This window comes from Bufo gargarizans, chromosome 2 (genome assembly GCF_014858855.1).
Source record: "Bufo gargarizans isolate SCDJY-AF-19 chromosome 2, ASM1485885v1, whole genome shotgun sequence".
Classification (NCBI taxonomy): domain Eukaryota; kingdom Metazoa; phylum Chordata; class Amphibia; order Anura; family Bufonidae; genus Bufo; species Bufo gargarizans.
Window position 1 is genome coordinate 599,863,786 of NC_058081.1, and position 17,534 is coordinate 599,881,319.

Sequence of the window (17,534 nt, forward strand, 5' to 3'; positions counted from 1 at the left end):
AGCATTTTTTTCCATAGGAATGTATTAGTGCCGGATCCGGCATTCAAAGTACCGGAATGCCGGATCAGTCCTTCCGGTCTGCACAGACCTTTAAAAATTAGAAAAAAATAAATACCGGATGCGTTTTGCCTGATGACACCGGAAAAACTGATCCGGTATTGCAATGCATTTTTCAGACTGATCAGGATCCTGATCAGTCTGAAAAAATGACATGTGTTTGCATACAGTTTGCCTTATCAGGCAGGCAGTTCAGACAACGGAACTGCCTGCCGGATTCAAACAACACAAGTGTGAAAGTACCCTTAGTCTCAAACCTGGAAAAGTTTGATCAGGCGATTGTGAAATAAATAAATAATAAAACAATTTGCTCTGCCCAATGGAAATTACTTTCCACTCTCAGACAAACCCATGAAGGATCAGAGCGGTGAACGTCAATGGAAAGAAGGGAAGGACATGCACAGGGCTCAGGAAGCATACTTAGAGGGTAAGGCACTAGCTGTATACTACAGGATAAGGCCTCATGCACACGACCGTTGTGTGCACCCGTGGCCGTTTTCTGTTTTTTTTTCGCGGACCCATTGACTTTCAATGGGTCAGTGGAAAAATCGGAAAATGCACCATTTTGCAGCAGAGACCATGATCCGTGTATCCTGTCCATCAAAAAAATATGACCTGTCCTATTTTTTTTGACGGACAACGGTTCATGGACCCATTCAAGTCAATGGGTCCGTGAAAGAACACGGATGCACACAAGATTGGCATCCGTGTCTGTGAATCGTGGCCGTAGGTTACTTTCATACAGACGGATCCGAAGATCCGTCTGCATAAAAGCTTTTTCAGAGCCGAGTTTTCACTTTGTGAAAACTCTGATCCGACAGTATATTCTAACACAGAGGCGTTCCCATAGTGATGGGGACGCTTCTAGTTAGAATATACAACGAACTGTGTACATGACTGCCCCCTGCTGCCTGGCAGCATCCTATCTCTTACAGGGGGCTGTGATCTGTACAATTAACCCCTCAGGTGCTGCACCTGAAGGGGTTAATTGTGAGTATCATAGCCCCCTGTAAGAGATCAGGGCTGCCAGGCAGCAGGGGGCAGAGGTCGCACACTGGCCACCAATGTTATTAATGCAATAGAGGGAGGGAGGGCGCATACTGGCCACCAATGTTCTTATTGCAATAGAGGGATGGAGGGGAGGCTGCACACTGGCCACCAATGTTCTTATTACAATAGAGGGAGGGAGGGGGGGCCGGGGGAGGCCGCACACTGGCCACCAATGTTCTTATTACAATAGAGGGAGGGATAGAGGGAGGGCCGCACTGGCCACCAATGATATTCAAACTGAGGAGGGGGGGGGTCTGCCCCCTGCTGCCTGGCAGCCCTGATCTCTTACAGGGGGCTATGATACGCACAATTAACCCCTTCAGGTGCGTCACCTTGGGTGTTAATTGTGCTGATCATGGCCCCCTGTAAGAGATCGGGTGCTGCCAGGCAGCAGGGGGCAGTCATGTACACAGTTTGTAGTATATTCTAACTAGAAGCGTCCCCATCACCATGGGAACGCCTCTGTGTTGGAATATACTGTCGGATAGGAGTTTTCACGATGTAAAAAAAAGGGACTCCTGACTTTACATTGAAAGTCAATGGGGACGGGTCCGTTTGCAATTGCACCATATTGTGTCAATGTCAAACGGATCCGTCCCCATTGACTTGCATTGTAATTCAGGACCGATCCGTTTGGCTCCGCACGGCCAAGCGGACACCAAAACGACTTTTTTTCATGTCCGTGGATCCTCTAAAAATCAAGGAAGACCCACGGACGAAAAAAAACGGTCACGGACCACGGACCAACGGAACCCCGTTTTGCGGACAGTGAAAAAATACTGTCGTGTGCATGAGGCCTAATTGTATGGGCTCTTTCACACAAGTGAGTGCGTCAGGGTGCAATGCGTGTACTGACCCAGTCATTTTAATGAGCGCCGTTTTTCATGCATCATCTCAAAGTTCAGGAAAAAGCACAGCACATTCTGTATTGTGGGTTTATCACTCAGCTCTGGCTCCATATAAGTCAATGGTGATTGCGTGAAAAATGGAAAACATCCAGATGTACCCTAATCAGTTTTTCCACTGATGGTTGCTGAAAGATGTAGATTCTTATTCAGTTTTTTTTTTTCATGTGCGTGAAAAATGCATGCAATCCAGACGGGAAAAATGGACACACAGGACACAATCATAGAAAAAAAAAAAAAAAAAAAAAAAGATTAAACTTGCGTGCAAAACCAGCAGTTTTTTCCTGTACATACCCCGACACAATCCACACAGTGTTTGGTCAGTGATTGTAAGCCAAAACCAGCATTGGAGCTGCGGGCATGCTGGGAGTTGTTGTTTTGCAACAGCTGGAGGCACACTGGTTGGGAAACACTGGCAAATAAGGAGGGGAATGGGCATATAACAGCGTTTCCCAACCAGCGTGCCTCCAGCTGTTGCAAAACAACGATTCCCAGCATGCGCAAAATAAAATAACACCTATAATCATAAAATAAAAACACATTAGAAAAAAAATATAAAATATATATATATATATATATATATATATATATATATATATATATATATATATTTAACCCCATCCTGACCTCCGCCCTACATGTATGGTGAATGTCGGGCCTTTAAACATGGCACCTGCTCAGAAGCCACCAGGTGCATGCAGTTTAACACAGCAGACAACCAGAGGCAATGTCTGTGACTGGCAAAAATACCAATAACATTTAGGAGCACAATTATTAAGACCAGCGTTTTAGATGCCGGTCTTAATAAGCCCCTGCGCTGGATCACTTAAGTAACGTAGCATTAAATGTAAGCATCCTTGCCGTCTTAGGCCTATTTCACACGAGCGAGTTTTCAGCGTGGGTGCAATGCGTGATGTTAACGCACTGAATCCGGACCCATTCATTTCAATGGGGTTGTGCAGATGAGCGGTGATTTTCATGCATCACTAGTGCGTTGTGTGAAAAATCGCAGCATGCTCTATAGTCAGCCTTTTTAATGCAACACAGGCCCCATAGAAGTGAATGGGGCTGTGTGAAAATCACATCTGCAAGCAAGTACGGATGCAATACGATTTTCACGGATTGTTGCTAAGAGATGCTGTTTGTAAACCTTCAGTTTTTTATCATGCGCATGCAAACTGAACGTAATCGCAGAACTGAACGCAAACGCAGGCAAAACTGACTGAACTTGCTTGCAAAATCGTGCATTTTTCACTGAACTCATCCAGACCTAATCCAAGGTTTGTGATTCGCTTTGGGCGACTTGGAGAGATAGACAATGGCCTGTGGACCAGGAAAGGTTTTACGAATAGGTGAAACTCAATCCTATTATACTGCACAGTACGGGCAAACACCTCGGGCTGGACGTGGAGGAGACCTTTACATCTTACTGGAGATGCCCTCTAATATTTACATGATGTGACAGGAGCAGTTTGTTTGCCGGGAATCAGTGATGTTCAGTGAAACAGATAGAGGATTACATTGTGTGAAGACCAGCCTGGCAGCAGCGGGTGATATGGAGGCCAAAACAATCAATGCATTAATGTATTGTATGACCTCTGATGAATACGATTATGTATTCAAGGCAGGAAAAAAAATTAAAAAACACATAGGAAATTGACAGAAATGGTAGATTTTGGTCTGTGTACATTAGCGGTCCTTCCTTCCTTCTGCTGCTCTGTATTCCCGCATAGACACGTCAGGAGGTTCTTTACCATCCTGTGCAGCCGCTTCTTATCTCTGCAGCAGAGATAAGAAAATCCCTCTTCTGTTCACCAAACACAGTTCTTGAGCAGCGAGGGGCTGTCCACACTGCTCAAGATGCTTCCACATGACAGGGCCGGCTAGGGCCAGATACTTGCGAGTAGCAGCACATGCACAGTAAGTAACTGCTATGCGCTTGCGCAGATACGTAATTGACGGGGCTGAGAGAGATGATCAGCCCTGTCAATCAAATGGGAGAGGGGAGACCCTTTAGCAGCAGAGACAGCCCGTCACTGCCCCCCAACTGTGTTTGATATATTAATCAATTTGCTGATCTCTACTATGCGGAAAACACTAGTCTGTCTGGAAGTGATAATTATGATGAAAGGGGGTGACTGGTTTAGGGAATTCAGCATTAAATAGTCCATGACAATCTCTTTCTAACAAAGCTAGACCCAGCCCTGTACCTCATATGGATCCAGAGATCTCCACATGCACTGCTCCAATTGTTCTGCTACATTTATTTCACACTGGCATTTCAGAGGGCATGTCCTTTCTCAGGCGGTGCCACCTGTGCTAATAAGGGCAGATACACATCAGCAATTTAAATGTGATAAACTGGCAGTGTGTGTAGGTGTGATTTCCCATCCTGACCGCTGTGCCTGACAGGATCACACAGCATTAAACTGATTTATAATTCTGTGTAACCCTGGGGCATAATCTGTGCTTTGTGGATTTGTGATTTGCAGACTGCAAAACACTTAGGGCTGTTTCACACGAGCGGATGCAGTGCGTGGCATCCACTCCGTGATAGAGTGCCAAGACCCGATAACATGACTGATAATGCTCCGTGCTTCTGCAGTCTGCATCGGGTCTTGGCACTCTTTCACGGAGCGGATGCCACGCACGGCATCCGCTCGTGTGAAACAGCCCTTATCCGGACGTGCTTGTGTGAAAAAGGGCTAAGGTCCGGGTGCAATGTGTTTTGCACGCGCGTGATAAAAAAACTGAATGTGGTACCCAGACCCGAACTTCTTCACAGAAGTTCAGGTTTGGGTTCAAGGTTGTGTAGATTGTATTATTTTCCCTTATAACATGGCTATAAAAAGGGAAAATAATAGCATTCTGAATACAGAATATATAGTACAATATGGCTGGAGGGGGTTAAAAAAATGTTGTTGTTTTTTTATTTAACTCACCTTAATCCACTTGTTCGCGCAGCCGGGATCCTCTTCTTTGTTCTTCTTGTAGGACCTGCAAAAGGACCTTCGCTGACGTCATCATGCTGAGCGCAGTGACGTCAGCGCAAGTCCTGCTGAATGAAGATGCTAACAATGAAACCGCACAGGCAACAGCCGGTATGCATCACACAAAGGGTTAAAGGTAGTTTTTTTGTTTTCCAGGAGTTTAATACAGATGGCCTAATCTCAGGACAGGTCATAATATCTCATCAGCGGGGGAGCGGCGAGCGCCACTGAGGAGTCAGAGTCAGTAATATTGACCACCCCCCCTCTACTGCGCCATTTTATCAAAAAGAACCATCATTACGGTGTTTGACATTCGAGGCCTTTTTAAAACTGAACCCGCTCTGAAATATCGGTGCCTCGCTCCTGCGAGAGCTATGCAGGCATCATGGGTGGCCCCCTTAGCTAAGGGCTCACACACAGAGCCGTTGCAGTTTTTTTAGGTCCACAAATTGCATACACCAGTCGAGAGCCTGCAGAAATGTATTTTTCACTCCTTCACGAATGTCCTACCCTAAACCGACAAGAATAGGACACGTTCTATTTTTTTTTTGTGGGGCTGTGTAACGGACACACGGACAGTCCGCATCTTTTGTGGGCCCCCTGAAGTAAATTGGCGCGCATCCGACCCACAAAAAAATGCAGATCGGATGCAGAAAAAAGCCATGGTCATGTGCATGAGCACTAAATCTAACTGACAACAGTTTTGTGTTGTTCTGAGTATACAATGAAAATATCAATTGGCGCGTTGTCAGGATAAGTGAAATGGGGAAGATAGGAACAAGATGATAGATGCAAACACAGAAATCATCGACACGGGGCGAAGACCCAAACTGGACATACAATGCTGATATTGCTAAATCCAGTGTCCGAGAGGTAAGTGCACAGCTCTTCTTTTAACCCTTTCGCTACCAGCGCGTACATAAAAAAAAAAAAAAAAAAAAAAGGAGCCCCTAAACAGCTCAGTAGACATAAGTATAAAAAAGAATTATGGGGGGGGGGGGGGGGGGGAGTTCAGAATATGGTGTTGTACAAAGAAAAAAAATTCTCAAAGTCTAAATGTATTTTTTACACTATTTACAACTATACATATGGGGTATCGTTGTAATCGTACTGACCCAGAGAATGAAGGGCGTGGGTCAGTTTTGCTGTAAACAAAACGCTGTGGGAACAAAACCCGTAAAACTGTGGTGGGATTTTTCCCCCTAATTCCACCCCATTCGGAATTTTTTCCCCGCTTCCCACTACATTTTAACCATAATTAATGGTGGCATTAGAAAGTACAACTTGGCCCACAAAAAAATAAGCCCTCATACAGCTATGTGACCGGAAATATAAAAATAAAAAAAAATTATGGGTCACGGAAAATAGGGAAGAAAAATTTATACGCAAAAACCAAAAAACCTCCGGTATCCTAAGGGTTAATAAAACGTGCAGTCCAATAATCCAGAACCTGGACAATCTGAAACCAGAGGTCACAATAACGCCTGTACAAGCATCATAGACGCCTGTTCAGGCCATTTTACTCCCTGGAAAAAGTCTAAGGCATACCAATATGCCTCCTTGCTTAGACTTTTCCCTCCCACTCATCAGCGCAGTGAGCGCTGCGAACGGCAAGGGCAGCGCAGCAATGCTGCTGCCTGAAACAACCAATAACAAAGCTCCTTATAAAAAGGAGCTTAGTGATTGCTCAGTTTGAGCGGGCTGCCGGAGCTTATGGTACACCGCTCTGAAGTGAGGAAGAAGCGTGCGATCCTCACTGGTGGGGTAAGTGGCCTTGCTGTGAAATATAGTGGGGGTCCTGGATCTGAGTGCCTTGTTTTTTCTCTATAGTGATGAGCGCCGTCTCTCCTCGGTCTAGGAGACCGTCTTCACTACCGCGCTCAGCAGTGAGGAAAAGTGGCTGAGCGTTTCAGACTCCTGCTTATAGAAGTCAGCGGGGGTCTCAGCGCTGGACACAACAGGAGACCAGCAGCAAGCAACCCTAACCTCAGACTTTGGTCTCACCGAGGACACGGGAGGGAGACCCTCAGGGCAGCGATTCTATTGTCCAGTAGCAGCAGTTTATAGAGGCAGCAGACTGGGATGTGCCTGTGTACCCAGTGCGGGGCCCAGCAGGAGCTGCTGGCTGATACACAGATGTCACAGCATGACTGACTTCCAGATACCCCTCCTCTCATTGCCAATGCAAGTCCTGGAGAGAGCAGTTGGAGCGGAGAGGATGCTGCAAGCACCAGGAAACAGGAGGCTGCATGAGGGGTTGGGTTCACACACGGGCAGTCGTGGCCAAGGAAAAGCATCACTGTCACACTATATATACCATACACTATTAAACCATATGCACTATAGTCCAGGACCCTATTACACCTTTATACCATATACTTTATCACTATGTACATACACTATAATAGTATAACAGTACACAATCACACTACATCCCACTATTTGCACTACATACAGTACATAATCACAATGTGCTACCCTAAGCCTACCACCCAGACCCTGCAGAGCTCTCCGTGCCACCCTAAGCCTATATAGCATTAGCATCCAATCTGAGACCGTGCGGTGCTTTGTCAAGTTGCCCCTAAACTCCATTTCCGCCGAGAGTAACAGTGTCAACAGCTTTAGGTGTTGGAGGAATGACCGTAATAAGGAGTCTACTGTTCGCATCTATACCGGCAAGAACTGGTGGCACTGTTGAGGTGGCAGTGATCTTATGTTTAGTATATGATGTCAGCTAGATTCAAAATGGTCCAAATTTGCTATTTATGAATGGAAGACAGTTCTAGAGTAGTAATGGTTTCCCTGCATAAATAGCAACCCCTTAAATTTTATGTAGGCCTTCGATTAACTATTTGAATTACTGAAACTTTCATACTCCTCATCGGCTAAAAATATTCCTCAAAAATGGTAAGAGGAGTATTTTTACTCTTCCAGACAAAATGTAGCATGACCTCTGTCTGGAACTCATGACCAGCAACATCCTAAGGAATTCCCCAAGACCGTGTAATAGGCACTCTGGGGGTCATTTATCAAACTGGTGTAAAGAAGAACTGGCCTAGTTGCTTAAAGTAACTAATCAGATTCCTTCTTTCATTTTCCAAAGGAGCTGTGAAAAATGAAAGGAGGACTCTGATTGGTTGCTATGGACAACTAGGCCAGCTCCACTTTACACCAGTTTGAAAAAAGGTCCCCCTCTGTGCGTCTCCCTGCAGGCTGCACTCACACAGGTCACCCATAGCATGGAGCCTATGGCTGTCCACTGATCCAGAATATTGGATAATCAGGCACCTCATAAGGTCCCATTGACTGTGTATTATTCTGTACTTGCTGACTGAAACATAAAAAATAAAGAAATCAATCTACAAACAGCTATACAAAAGTATCGCACAAACTTGCCTATTACATCTCCTGTCGGTCGAGCTCCCGCAGTGAGGTGGAGCCGGAGGACTATGGAACATAATTCATGACAATCTGCTAATATTTGTCAAGGCCTTTACCAGCAGGTACAGCAAATACTAATGGTCTCAATAAATTGTGTACAATGTAACGTCTCCAAGAGCAAAGTCCAAAGGCCAAAAGGTAAAAAGTATCACAGCAAGATAAACGGACAATTACAAATGGTAAGACAGATTTCTCCGGTGTGGACATCTATACACCCCATTATGGTATATGGATGTCATAATAGGGGGTCCCATAAATAAGACCTTCACACCTTATTAGCCATATTAGGCTACTTTCACACTGGCGTTTTAGCTTTCTGTTTGTAAGATCTGTTTTGGACCACTTGCGAGAGCCCTGAACGGATCAGTTTTGCCCTAATGCATTCTGAATAGAAAAGGATCCGCTCAGAATGCATCAGTTTGCCTCCTATCTGTCTCCATTCCGCTTTGCCTGCCTGCAGCATTTTGCTGTCCGTCTGATGAAACTGAGCCAAACGGATCCGTCCTGACACACAATGTAAGTCATTGGGGACGGATCCGTTTTCACTAACAAGAGAAAACGCATCCGTCCTCCATTGACTTTCCATGGTCTTCAAGACGGATCTGTCTTGTTTTTGGCTATGTTAAAATAGACTGTTGCATTATCTGAACGGATCCGTCTGTGCAGATCCATGATGGATACGCAAACGCAAGTGTAAAAGTAGCCTTACAAAAATTATTGCAAAGTGCCAGTGTCACTCTGGAGAGCCACTGAATACACAAATGCCCACAAACATGCCAAAAGGGATCACTTATCAATTTTACTAATTTATATAGCACCAACATATTCTGCGGCGCTGTACAGAGATTGTCATCATTTGCATCAGTCCCTGTCCCCATTGTGACGGTGCCCGATCCCCAATGCAATCCATAGTCATGACACAGGAGGACCCATGCAAACACAGGGAGAATATACCAACGTTGCCATTGGTTGGATTCAAACCCTGGACCCCAGTGATGCAATCCAACAGCAACGCACACTCATCCATCGTTCTGTACCCCCTTTAAAAGGAACCTTCCAAGAAATGCCACTATATGTTCCACCTGCTGGCAGGTCCCTTTCCCAGTGTCATGGTCAGCCCCCAAAAGCAGTGTCATCTTATTATCACTCTACTACCTAACAGTCAGGAGCAATTCAATCATACGGTCACCTGCACACGATTGCACATAGAATACAAACAAATTTCCGTGAGGATTTATGTGCGTTTCTGCACCAAATTCTGCCATTTCTAATGGCGGATTTTGTTGCGAATTAGATGCGGTTTTCCTACAGACCCTTATCCCTCATTGGAAAAAGGGTGAAATCCTCTGTTAAAACCGCAAACATAATTGGCACGTTGTGGATTTGGAAATTTGCAGTACAGGTAAATTTCCACCCGGAAACAATCGGCAAAGTGTGCATGCGATTTGTGTAACCTCATACACTTTGCTGGCACTGTACTATGTTGGCACGTATTCCGCAAAATGTTTTGAGAAACTTCTGATATTGTATACACTCCTCAATGCTGAAATTGCGAAACCAAGAAGGAAAAGTTGTGGAATTATGGAAATCACAGGATCGACAGACATAAATAAAATGGAAAGAAAATATTGAAAACAATGTATTCAGTACGGAGTATGAGCGCCGGGGGGAGGACAGGAGCAATATGCTTTCCTGCCCGTACTCCCTGCGCTGCGGCGCCATCCATAAGTCGTGTACAGCCCGTACTGACAGCTCAGTGGGGTACGTAAATGTCAGTTTTAAGCGCACAGGGAATGGTGCACTTTAGGTAGGGAAAAGTCTAATAAAAATACAAAATCCATTAATAAAGTATATTAGAAAAAGTTTTATTAGGGTATTAGGGACATCTTATTAAGATTTTAGCCAAAGGTTTGGTTTACAGGAGTTGTCCCCTCTGACATGTCTGTTTTAGTAACTACTTGCATTTCCCATGTGATAACAATTCCGGAGCATCTATTCATACGATACACTATGATGTGCCATTCCTGTATTATTCCTGCTGGAAGTTTACCAATACATTTCCAGCACTCTGCAGTAAAGGTACTGGCTGGGTGCTACCAGTAGCGGGTGTGTCTGACTCTGTCCAATCAGTGCTGGTGGTACTGTGCAGGGACACCCCCAACTGGTAGTTCATTCATGTGCTTACAGCAGAAAAAACTGAGAGATGACACAACACAGTCATAAGAACAGATGCTCCAGAATTATTACATGGGAAATGCAAGTACGGTAGTTACTAAAACAGACCTGTCTGGAGGCGGAACAGGTCCTGGCATTTTTATAATTTTTTTATTTTTATTGCAGGAAGTCGATATGTTGTGGTAATATGGACGCTCAAATGTGTGGGGAATTCAGTTAAAAGAAAGGCCTTGATCAGTGGAGCCTCAGCATAGGTTCCCTCTGCCCAGGCTTCATATACAGTGACATTATAGAAATGTGACTACATGTTGATTTCTTTCTCTTCTGCTTTCAGGTCGTTGCACATGGCTGCTCCATGCTGGCTGTGGCACTGCAGATAGGCTGTCCAATAACAAAAATGTAAAAAAAAAAAAAAATGATTATGTTGATGACAATTTGGAGAAAACGGCACAAATGTAACCAGAGGTGCACCCATGTGCAAATCCCTAATATACAAACCTAAAGCCTTCATAACAAAAGCCAATGCCATGTCAGCCACACCCTAATCTGAGAGCAAACATGTAGGCAAGTCTATATTTACCTCTGATGAGTCCAGCCGGCTATATAAACTACAATACAGTGTGGGAGCGCGACTATGTAGATCAGAAAATACACAGGCGCCCGCTCGCTCTGTTTTAGTAGTTACTAAAACAGACATTATTTATGAATGGCGCTGCAGCGCAGGGAGTACGGGCAGGAGAGCATATTGCTCCTGTCCTCCGGTAACAGCGTTCCCCGGTTGAGGTCGGGGAACCTGTTACATCGCTGAAATAGCCCAAAGCCTCAAGCAGGCTTCAGTGCCTATTTTAGGAATATACCAATACAAGCCATTAGGTGGCAGCATTGTATTGTTAAATTCCAAATGAAGTGTCCAATGATGGCTATATAGGCATCAATGAACACAATGGGCAATCTAATGATTGCCAGTTATTGTCACCCAAGGTACAAATTATATATATGTTAGAATCACTCCCTTTCCTTGAACCAAAAATACTTAAAGGGGAAAATATATAGCACTGAAAATCTGATGGGCAGCAATATATAACTAAGCTAAGCAAATTTTATGCAAAAAAAAATAATATATAATATATATATATATATATATATCTTTGTTTACATGCAATAAAAACAATCTCTGCCCCTCCCCCTGCTCTGCTAAGGGAGTGAATACAAGTCCTGCCCTGAGTAGCATATCTGCCTGCTGGGAGAATCAGCAGCATGTTGTATGTGTAGGACTACAAGTCCCACCTGTATAATGACACTGCTAATACACACAGGATCTCCCCCCTACCTTCTTGTGCAATGCTCTCTCTAGTCTGTCAGCTCCTGTGCCCAGAACTGTCACTACTGCAGCTAACCAGTCTGTGCAGCCGAAGGGGTTAAGAATCCTAGGAGAGAGCAGACGGCAGTGAAGGGGGGCGTGGTCAGTACAGTGACATCTCTCCTTTACTTGTAAACAAACTTTACCAGAGCAGGGAGAGAAGCTGACATCACAGGTCATGTGACTCTCAGGGCTGTTTCACACGAGCGGATGCAGTGCGTAACATCAGCTCCGTGAATGACAGCCAAGACCCGATGCGGACTGCAGAGGCACGGAGCATTAACATGATTGATAATGCTCCCTGCCTCTCTGTGACCTCTTTACTACGAAATCACAGTGACAACTTTATCTCACTGTGATTTCGTAGTAAAGAGATCACAGAGAGGCAGGGAGCATTATCAATCATGTTACTGCTCCGTGCTTCTGCATCGGGTCTTGGCTGTCATTCACGGAGCGGATGTCACGCACGGCATCTGCCCGTGTGATACAGCCCTCAGTGAAATCTGAGAAACCAGGCACTGGAGATAAAGTTAGTTAATTGGAAAGCTGTTATATTTGCTTAGTTAGGAACATAGAAAGAATAAAAATTAAAAAAAACTTGGACAACCCCTTTAAAAAAAATAAAAAATAAACATCATGGGCATCGCCATGTGCGAAATTGCCCATACTATTAAAATATAACAATATTAAATTGCATATGGCAAATGGTGTAATGGGAAACAAAATAAAAACAGCCAATTTGCCATTTTTTGGTCACTTCAACTACCCAATAATTTTTTTTACAAAAAGTGATCAAAAAGGTGCACAGACTTCAAATTGGTATAACTGAAAAGAACAGATCCTCTTGCAAAAAATGAGCCCTCACGCAGCCCTGTACACAACTACAAAAAAGTTATAGGGGTCAGAATATGGTTTTAAAAATATATATTTTTTTCCCTCAAAAGGTTTTAATAAAAAAAAAAAAAAAAATATACAAGTGTGGTATCGTAACCGTACTGACCTGGAGAATGAAGACAACAGGTCAATTTTACTGCATAGTGTACATAAAGTACAATTTTCTACCCCATTTGGAATTTTCTTTCCACTTCCTACTACATGGTATGCAACCGTAAATGGTGTCACTAGAAAGTACAACTTGTCCCGCAAAAAATAAGCCCTCATAAGGCTATGTGAATGGAAAAATAAAAAAAGTTAGGACTATGAGAAGGCGGGGAGTGAATAAAGAAAACGCAAAAATGGAAAATCTTAGGGTCCTGAATTGGTTAACACCACCTAGTTTGGTACTTAAAGGGAATGTGTCATCAGAAAATGACCTAGTCATTAAAAGAGTAACTACACTTTTTGATATGTCATAGGGACATATCAGAAGTATTGATCGGCAGGGGTCCTTGCTCTTAGACCCCCACCGATCGCTTGAAGGAGGGGTCAGAAGCACTCAGCCGAGCGTAGCTTCTCCTCGCTGCTTAGCACAAGACTGTAGACTTTCTAATGAGTTTGTCTACAGTCTCGCGTACATCAGCAACGAAAATCTGCGCTCGGCTGAGCGCTTCTGCTCCCTCCTTCAAGCGATCGGTGAGGGTCTAAGAGCAAGGACCCCTGCCTATCAACACTTCTATGTCCCTATGACATATCAAAAAGTGAAAAAAAGTGTAATTACTCTTTGAGGCCGCTTTCACACGAGCAAGTTCAACGTACTAAACTCGCAGCATGTGTCTGCAGAAGCTCCCGTCCTGACCTCCCTAGCTCTGATGGGGGTCACATTATATTGATTAATGATGCTATGTAGCCATTAGATGTCTGGAATGTATTGTATAACACTGACCTAATGCTGCCTGTTTTATACAATACATTCCAGAACTGTAAGGCCTCCTGCACACAAACTTATTTTCATTCCGTGTCCGTTCCGTTTTTTTTGCAGACAGTATACGGAAGCGTTCATTTCAATGGGTCCGCAAAAAAATAAAAATAAATAAATAACACAAAGGTACTCAGTGTGCATTCCTTATGTCCGTATTACTGTTCCGCCCAAAAAATAGAACATGTTCTATTATTGTCCACATTACAGACAAGGATAGGACTGTTATATTAGGGGCCAGCTGTTTCACAAAATACATAAGGTCGCGTGCAAGAGGCCTAATGGTTACATACTGTAGCATCATAAATCAATATAATGCTATGCGACCCCGGCAGTGTTAGCCAGGGAGGTCAGGATGGGTGCTCCCGCAGTCGCATGCTGCAAGTTCAATGCGTTCAACTCGCTTATGTAAAAGCGGCCTTAAGGGAATCTGTCACCAGTTTTCTGCTGCCCTCACTTTTACATCCTAACAGCTCCAGCGCGCGCCAATAAGTCCCCATATTCATGAGCTCCTGGTTCTTCCCGCCCACCTGATAATGATTGACAGTTTTTTCCATATGAACCATCAGCATTTGGGCAGGAAGAGCCAGGAGCTCATGAATAGTCGGGACTAAACACTAACATTAAACACTGGAGCTGTTCAATAGAAGAATTTGCCAAAATGGCTGGTTCAATTAAACAAAGGAGACTTGTCACTAGCTTATGTTGCGCTTCATTAGGACCCCATAAAATTGTTGACAGATTCCCTTTAAAGAACGTTTTTATGTAAAATATTTTTAAAGAATTTTTGATCTTTTTAATCTTTCATGTCAATATCGATATTTAAACAAAAACCATAAATTCCTGCAGTTTTTGTACTGGCCACCAAGATTAATAATAGACGCCACTTCTTGGTCTGTACAGATCACTTTGATGCAATTGTCTGCTTATCTGTAATTCCCATCCTGCCTGTAATGATATCACCTCTGTGTACAGATAAGACAGGATCCACCATTCACCATAAGTGATATCACAGCTTATCTGCTCCCTCCTGAGCTCTGCACAGGTCAAAGAGCATGCCTGGAAAAACTCTCCCATAGAAATCAATGAGGTCCCCTCCTGACCATTGTGTCTATGGCCCATGGGGCTGCCAAAAAGCGATTTTCTTAATGGTTTGTAAACACTGTTAGGCCTCTTTCACACTTCAGTGTTTGGTCAGTGATTTCCATCAGTGATTTGTGAGCCAAAACCAGAAGTGGAGCCTCCACAGACATGAGGTAGAACGGAAAGATCTGCTCCTGTTCTGTGTTTAGAGTTGCACCTGGTTTTGGCTCACAAATCACTGATGGAAATCACTGACCAAACACTGAAGTGTGAAAGAGGCCTTAGGCCAAATGCACACGGCTGTTTTCCGCAGCCGTGAGCGGTCCGTGGTATGCCGGCCTAGATTCCTGCTGATAGCAGGAGCGCACGGCGTCATTGGCTGCTATGACGCCGTGCGCTTCATGCCGCCGCTGTACTACAGTAATACATTCGTATAGATCATACCAGTGTATTACTGTAGTGCAGAGGCGGCATGAAGCGCACAGTGTTATAGCAACCAATGACACTGTGCGCTCCTACTGTCAGTAGAATTCCAGGCAGACATACCACAGACCGCTCACGGCCGCGAAACACAGCCGTGTGCATTCGGCCTTAAAAACAGCTCAGGCGAGATGGCCACCCCATAATCATGTTTAGGAAATATAATAAAGAAATCTGCAATGAAAAACTAAAAACAGATTAGAAAAAAATAAAATAAAAAAAGGATGTGTTACTATCTGGTTTTACTGGCAGATAACATTTGGTGACACTTCCTTCAAAAAGGTTGTCCAACATACGGGACTTTTCGTTTTTAAACTCAAAAAGTCACCTGCTGCTCACTTCAGCGATCTCTCGGTCCTTGTCCTGTAACTTATGGACAGACGGAGTCATGTGTGTCACTGCGGCCAATGACTGGCCTCAGTGGTGACATGTGCCCAAGCAGTGATGTTGCCACTTGGGGACACGTCACCACTGAGGCCAATCACTGACTACAGTGGTGCACGTGACTGTCAGTTTACAGGATGGGGGCAGAAGACTGCTGAAGGGAGCTGCTACAGCAGGGAGAAGGCAAGAATGAGGTTTTCAACAGATACAACTCGGGTTGTTTCAGGTATCGAAAATTCGATACCCAATCAATACTTTTACACCAGCATCGATTCAGCACTGTGATGTTCATTTCTTCTATACTAGACTGCGCAGCCTAGTATCTCCTCTTATAAGAGAACATGGCGTGTGCCGCGCAAGTTCTCTCCAGCCAGACAGTGGAGAAGGAGTGAGAGACAGAATCCTATGACGCGGCCGCCGCTGAGACTAATGAATGGGCGGGTAATTAATGCAGGAGGGACGTGGGCTTTTACTATGCAGTGGGCTATCATTACCATGCACTGTGTATGATAAGGACAGCCCTGACCTGCGCTGTGTGCTACAGTCAGATACATATGGCAGGCTGCTGACCCTCTCATCAGCAACTATGCACAGTGTATGACAATGACAGCACAGCACTGCAAGGCTGATAGTTCTAGTAGCTTAACTGTGCAAAACAGGTTACTAGAAGTTCCTGTGTTGCACTAGAGTTAACAGGGACAGCTCTGATCTGGAAAGGAAAGGGTTACCCAGGTGCTGCCACTCACTGTATTTTTGTGATTCAGTGCAGCAGGAATGAAGGAGAGCAGCTCAGCCAATAAAAGAGAGAAGGCAAGTCAGGTCAGCCAATCAGATGATAGGCCCGCCCTGTCTGCAGTTTATACTGGAGAGTAAAGACACGTGCTTCTGCCTGGGCTCTTAGGTTTCCCGGGAAGAGGAAGGTGGCGGACAGTGCATTGTGTGTATATGTGAGCAGTGCAAGAGTATTAGGCTAGGGCTACACTGCGACTCTTTGCAGCGAGACTGATTTTAACTATTGAATGACAGCTGCAGTCCATATGATTGCATTCAACTGAAGGCATTCATTTGGATTGCTGCAGTCATTCAATAGTTAAAGGGGTTCTGCAGTTTGTTTAAACTGATGATCTATCCTCTGTATAGATCATCAGCATCTGATCGGCGGGGGTCCGACCCCAGGGAACCCCGCCGATCAGCTGTTTGAGAAGCCAGCGGCGCTGGCAGCAGTGGCGCGGCCTTCTCTCTGTTTACCGCAGGCCCAGTGACGTCACGACTAGTATCAATGGCCTGGGTGCGGCTAAGTTCCATTCAAGTGAACAGAGCTTAGCCGCGCCCATGCCATTGATACTAGTCGTGACGTCACTGGGCCTGCGGTAAACAGCGAGAAGGCAGCTGCCTTCTCAAACAGCTGATCGGTGGGGGTCCCGGATGTCAGACCCCCGCTGATCAGATGCTGGATAGGTCATCAGTTTAAACAAAGTGCAGAACCCCTTTAAAATCAATCAGTCACACTACAAAAAGTTGCAGTGTAGCCCTAGCCTAAGCCTGCCTCAAAATAAAGGCAGGCAAAAAAACATGCATCAGGCAGCCAGCAAGATTTGGGGTTAATGTAACTCATTAACCCCAATCTTGCCACTACCATGTTTTAAACATGATGGAGGGTCACTTATTTGTAATGTCAGGATGGGCACACGCTTATAGACACTGGACCCCATGTGCCTCACATTAAGGCCCCATTCACACATCCGCAATTCCTT

The 17,534-nt window shown here is 44.6% G+C and overlaps 1 protein-coding gene across 2 annotated transcripts in view; it reads right to left on the reverse strand.

Annotated features, from left to right (window-relative positions):
- LOC122926798 (solute carrier family 35 member E2A-like) overlaps nucleotides 1-17,534 on the reverse strand; it is a 67,464-nt gene that overhangs the window by 46,712 nt on the left and 3,218 nt on the right. The gene's annotated exons all lie outside the window — the stretch shown is intronic.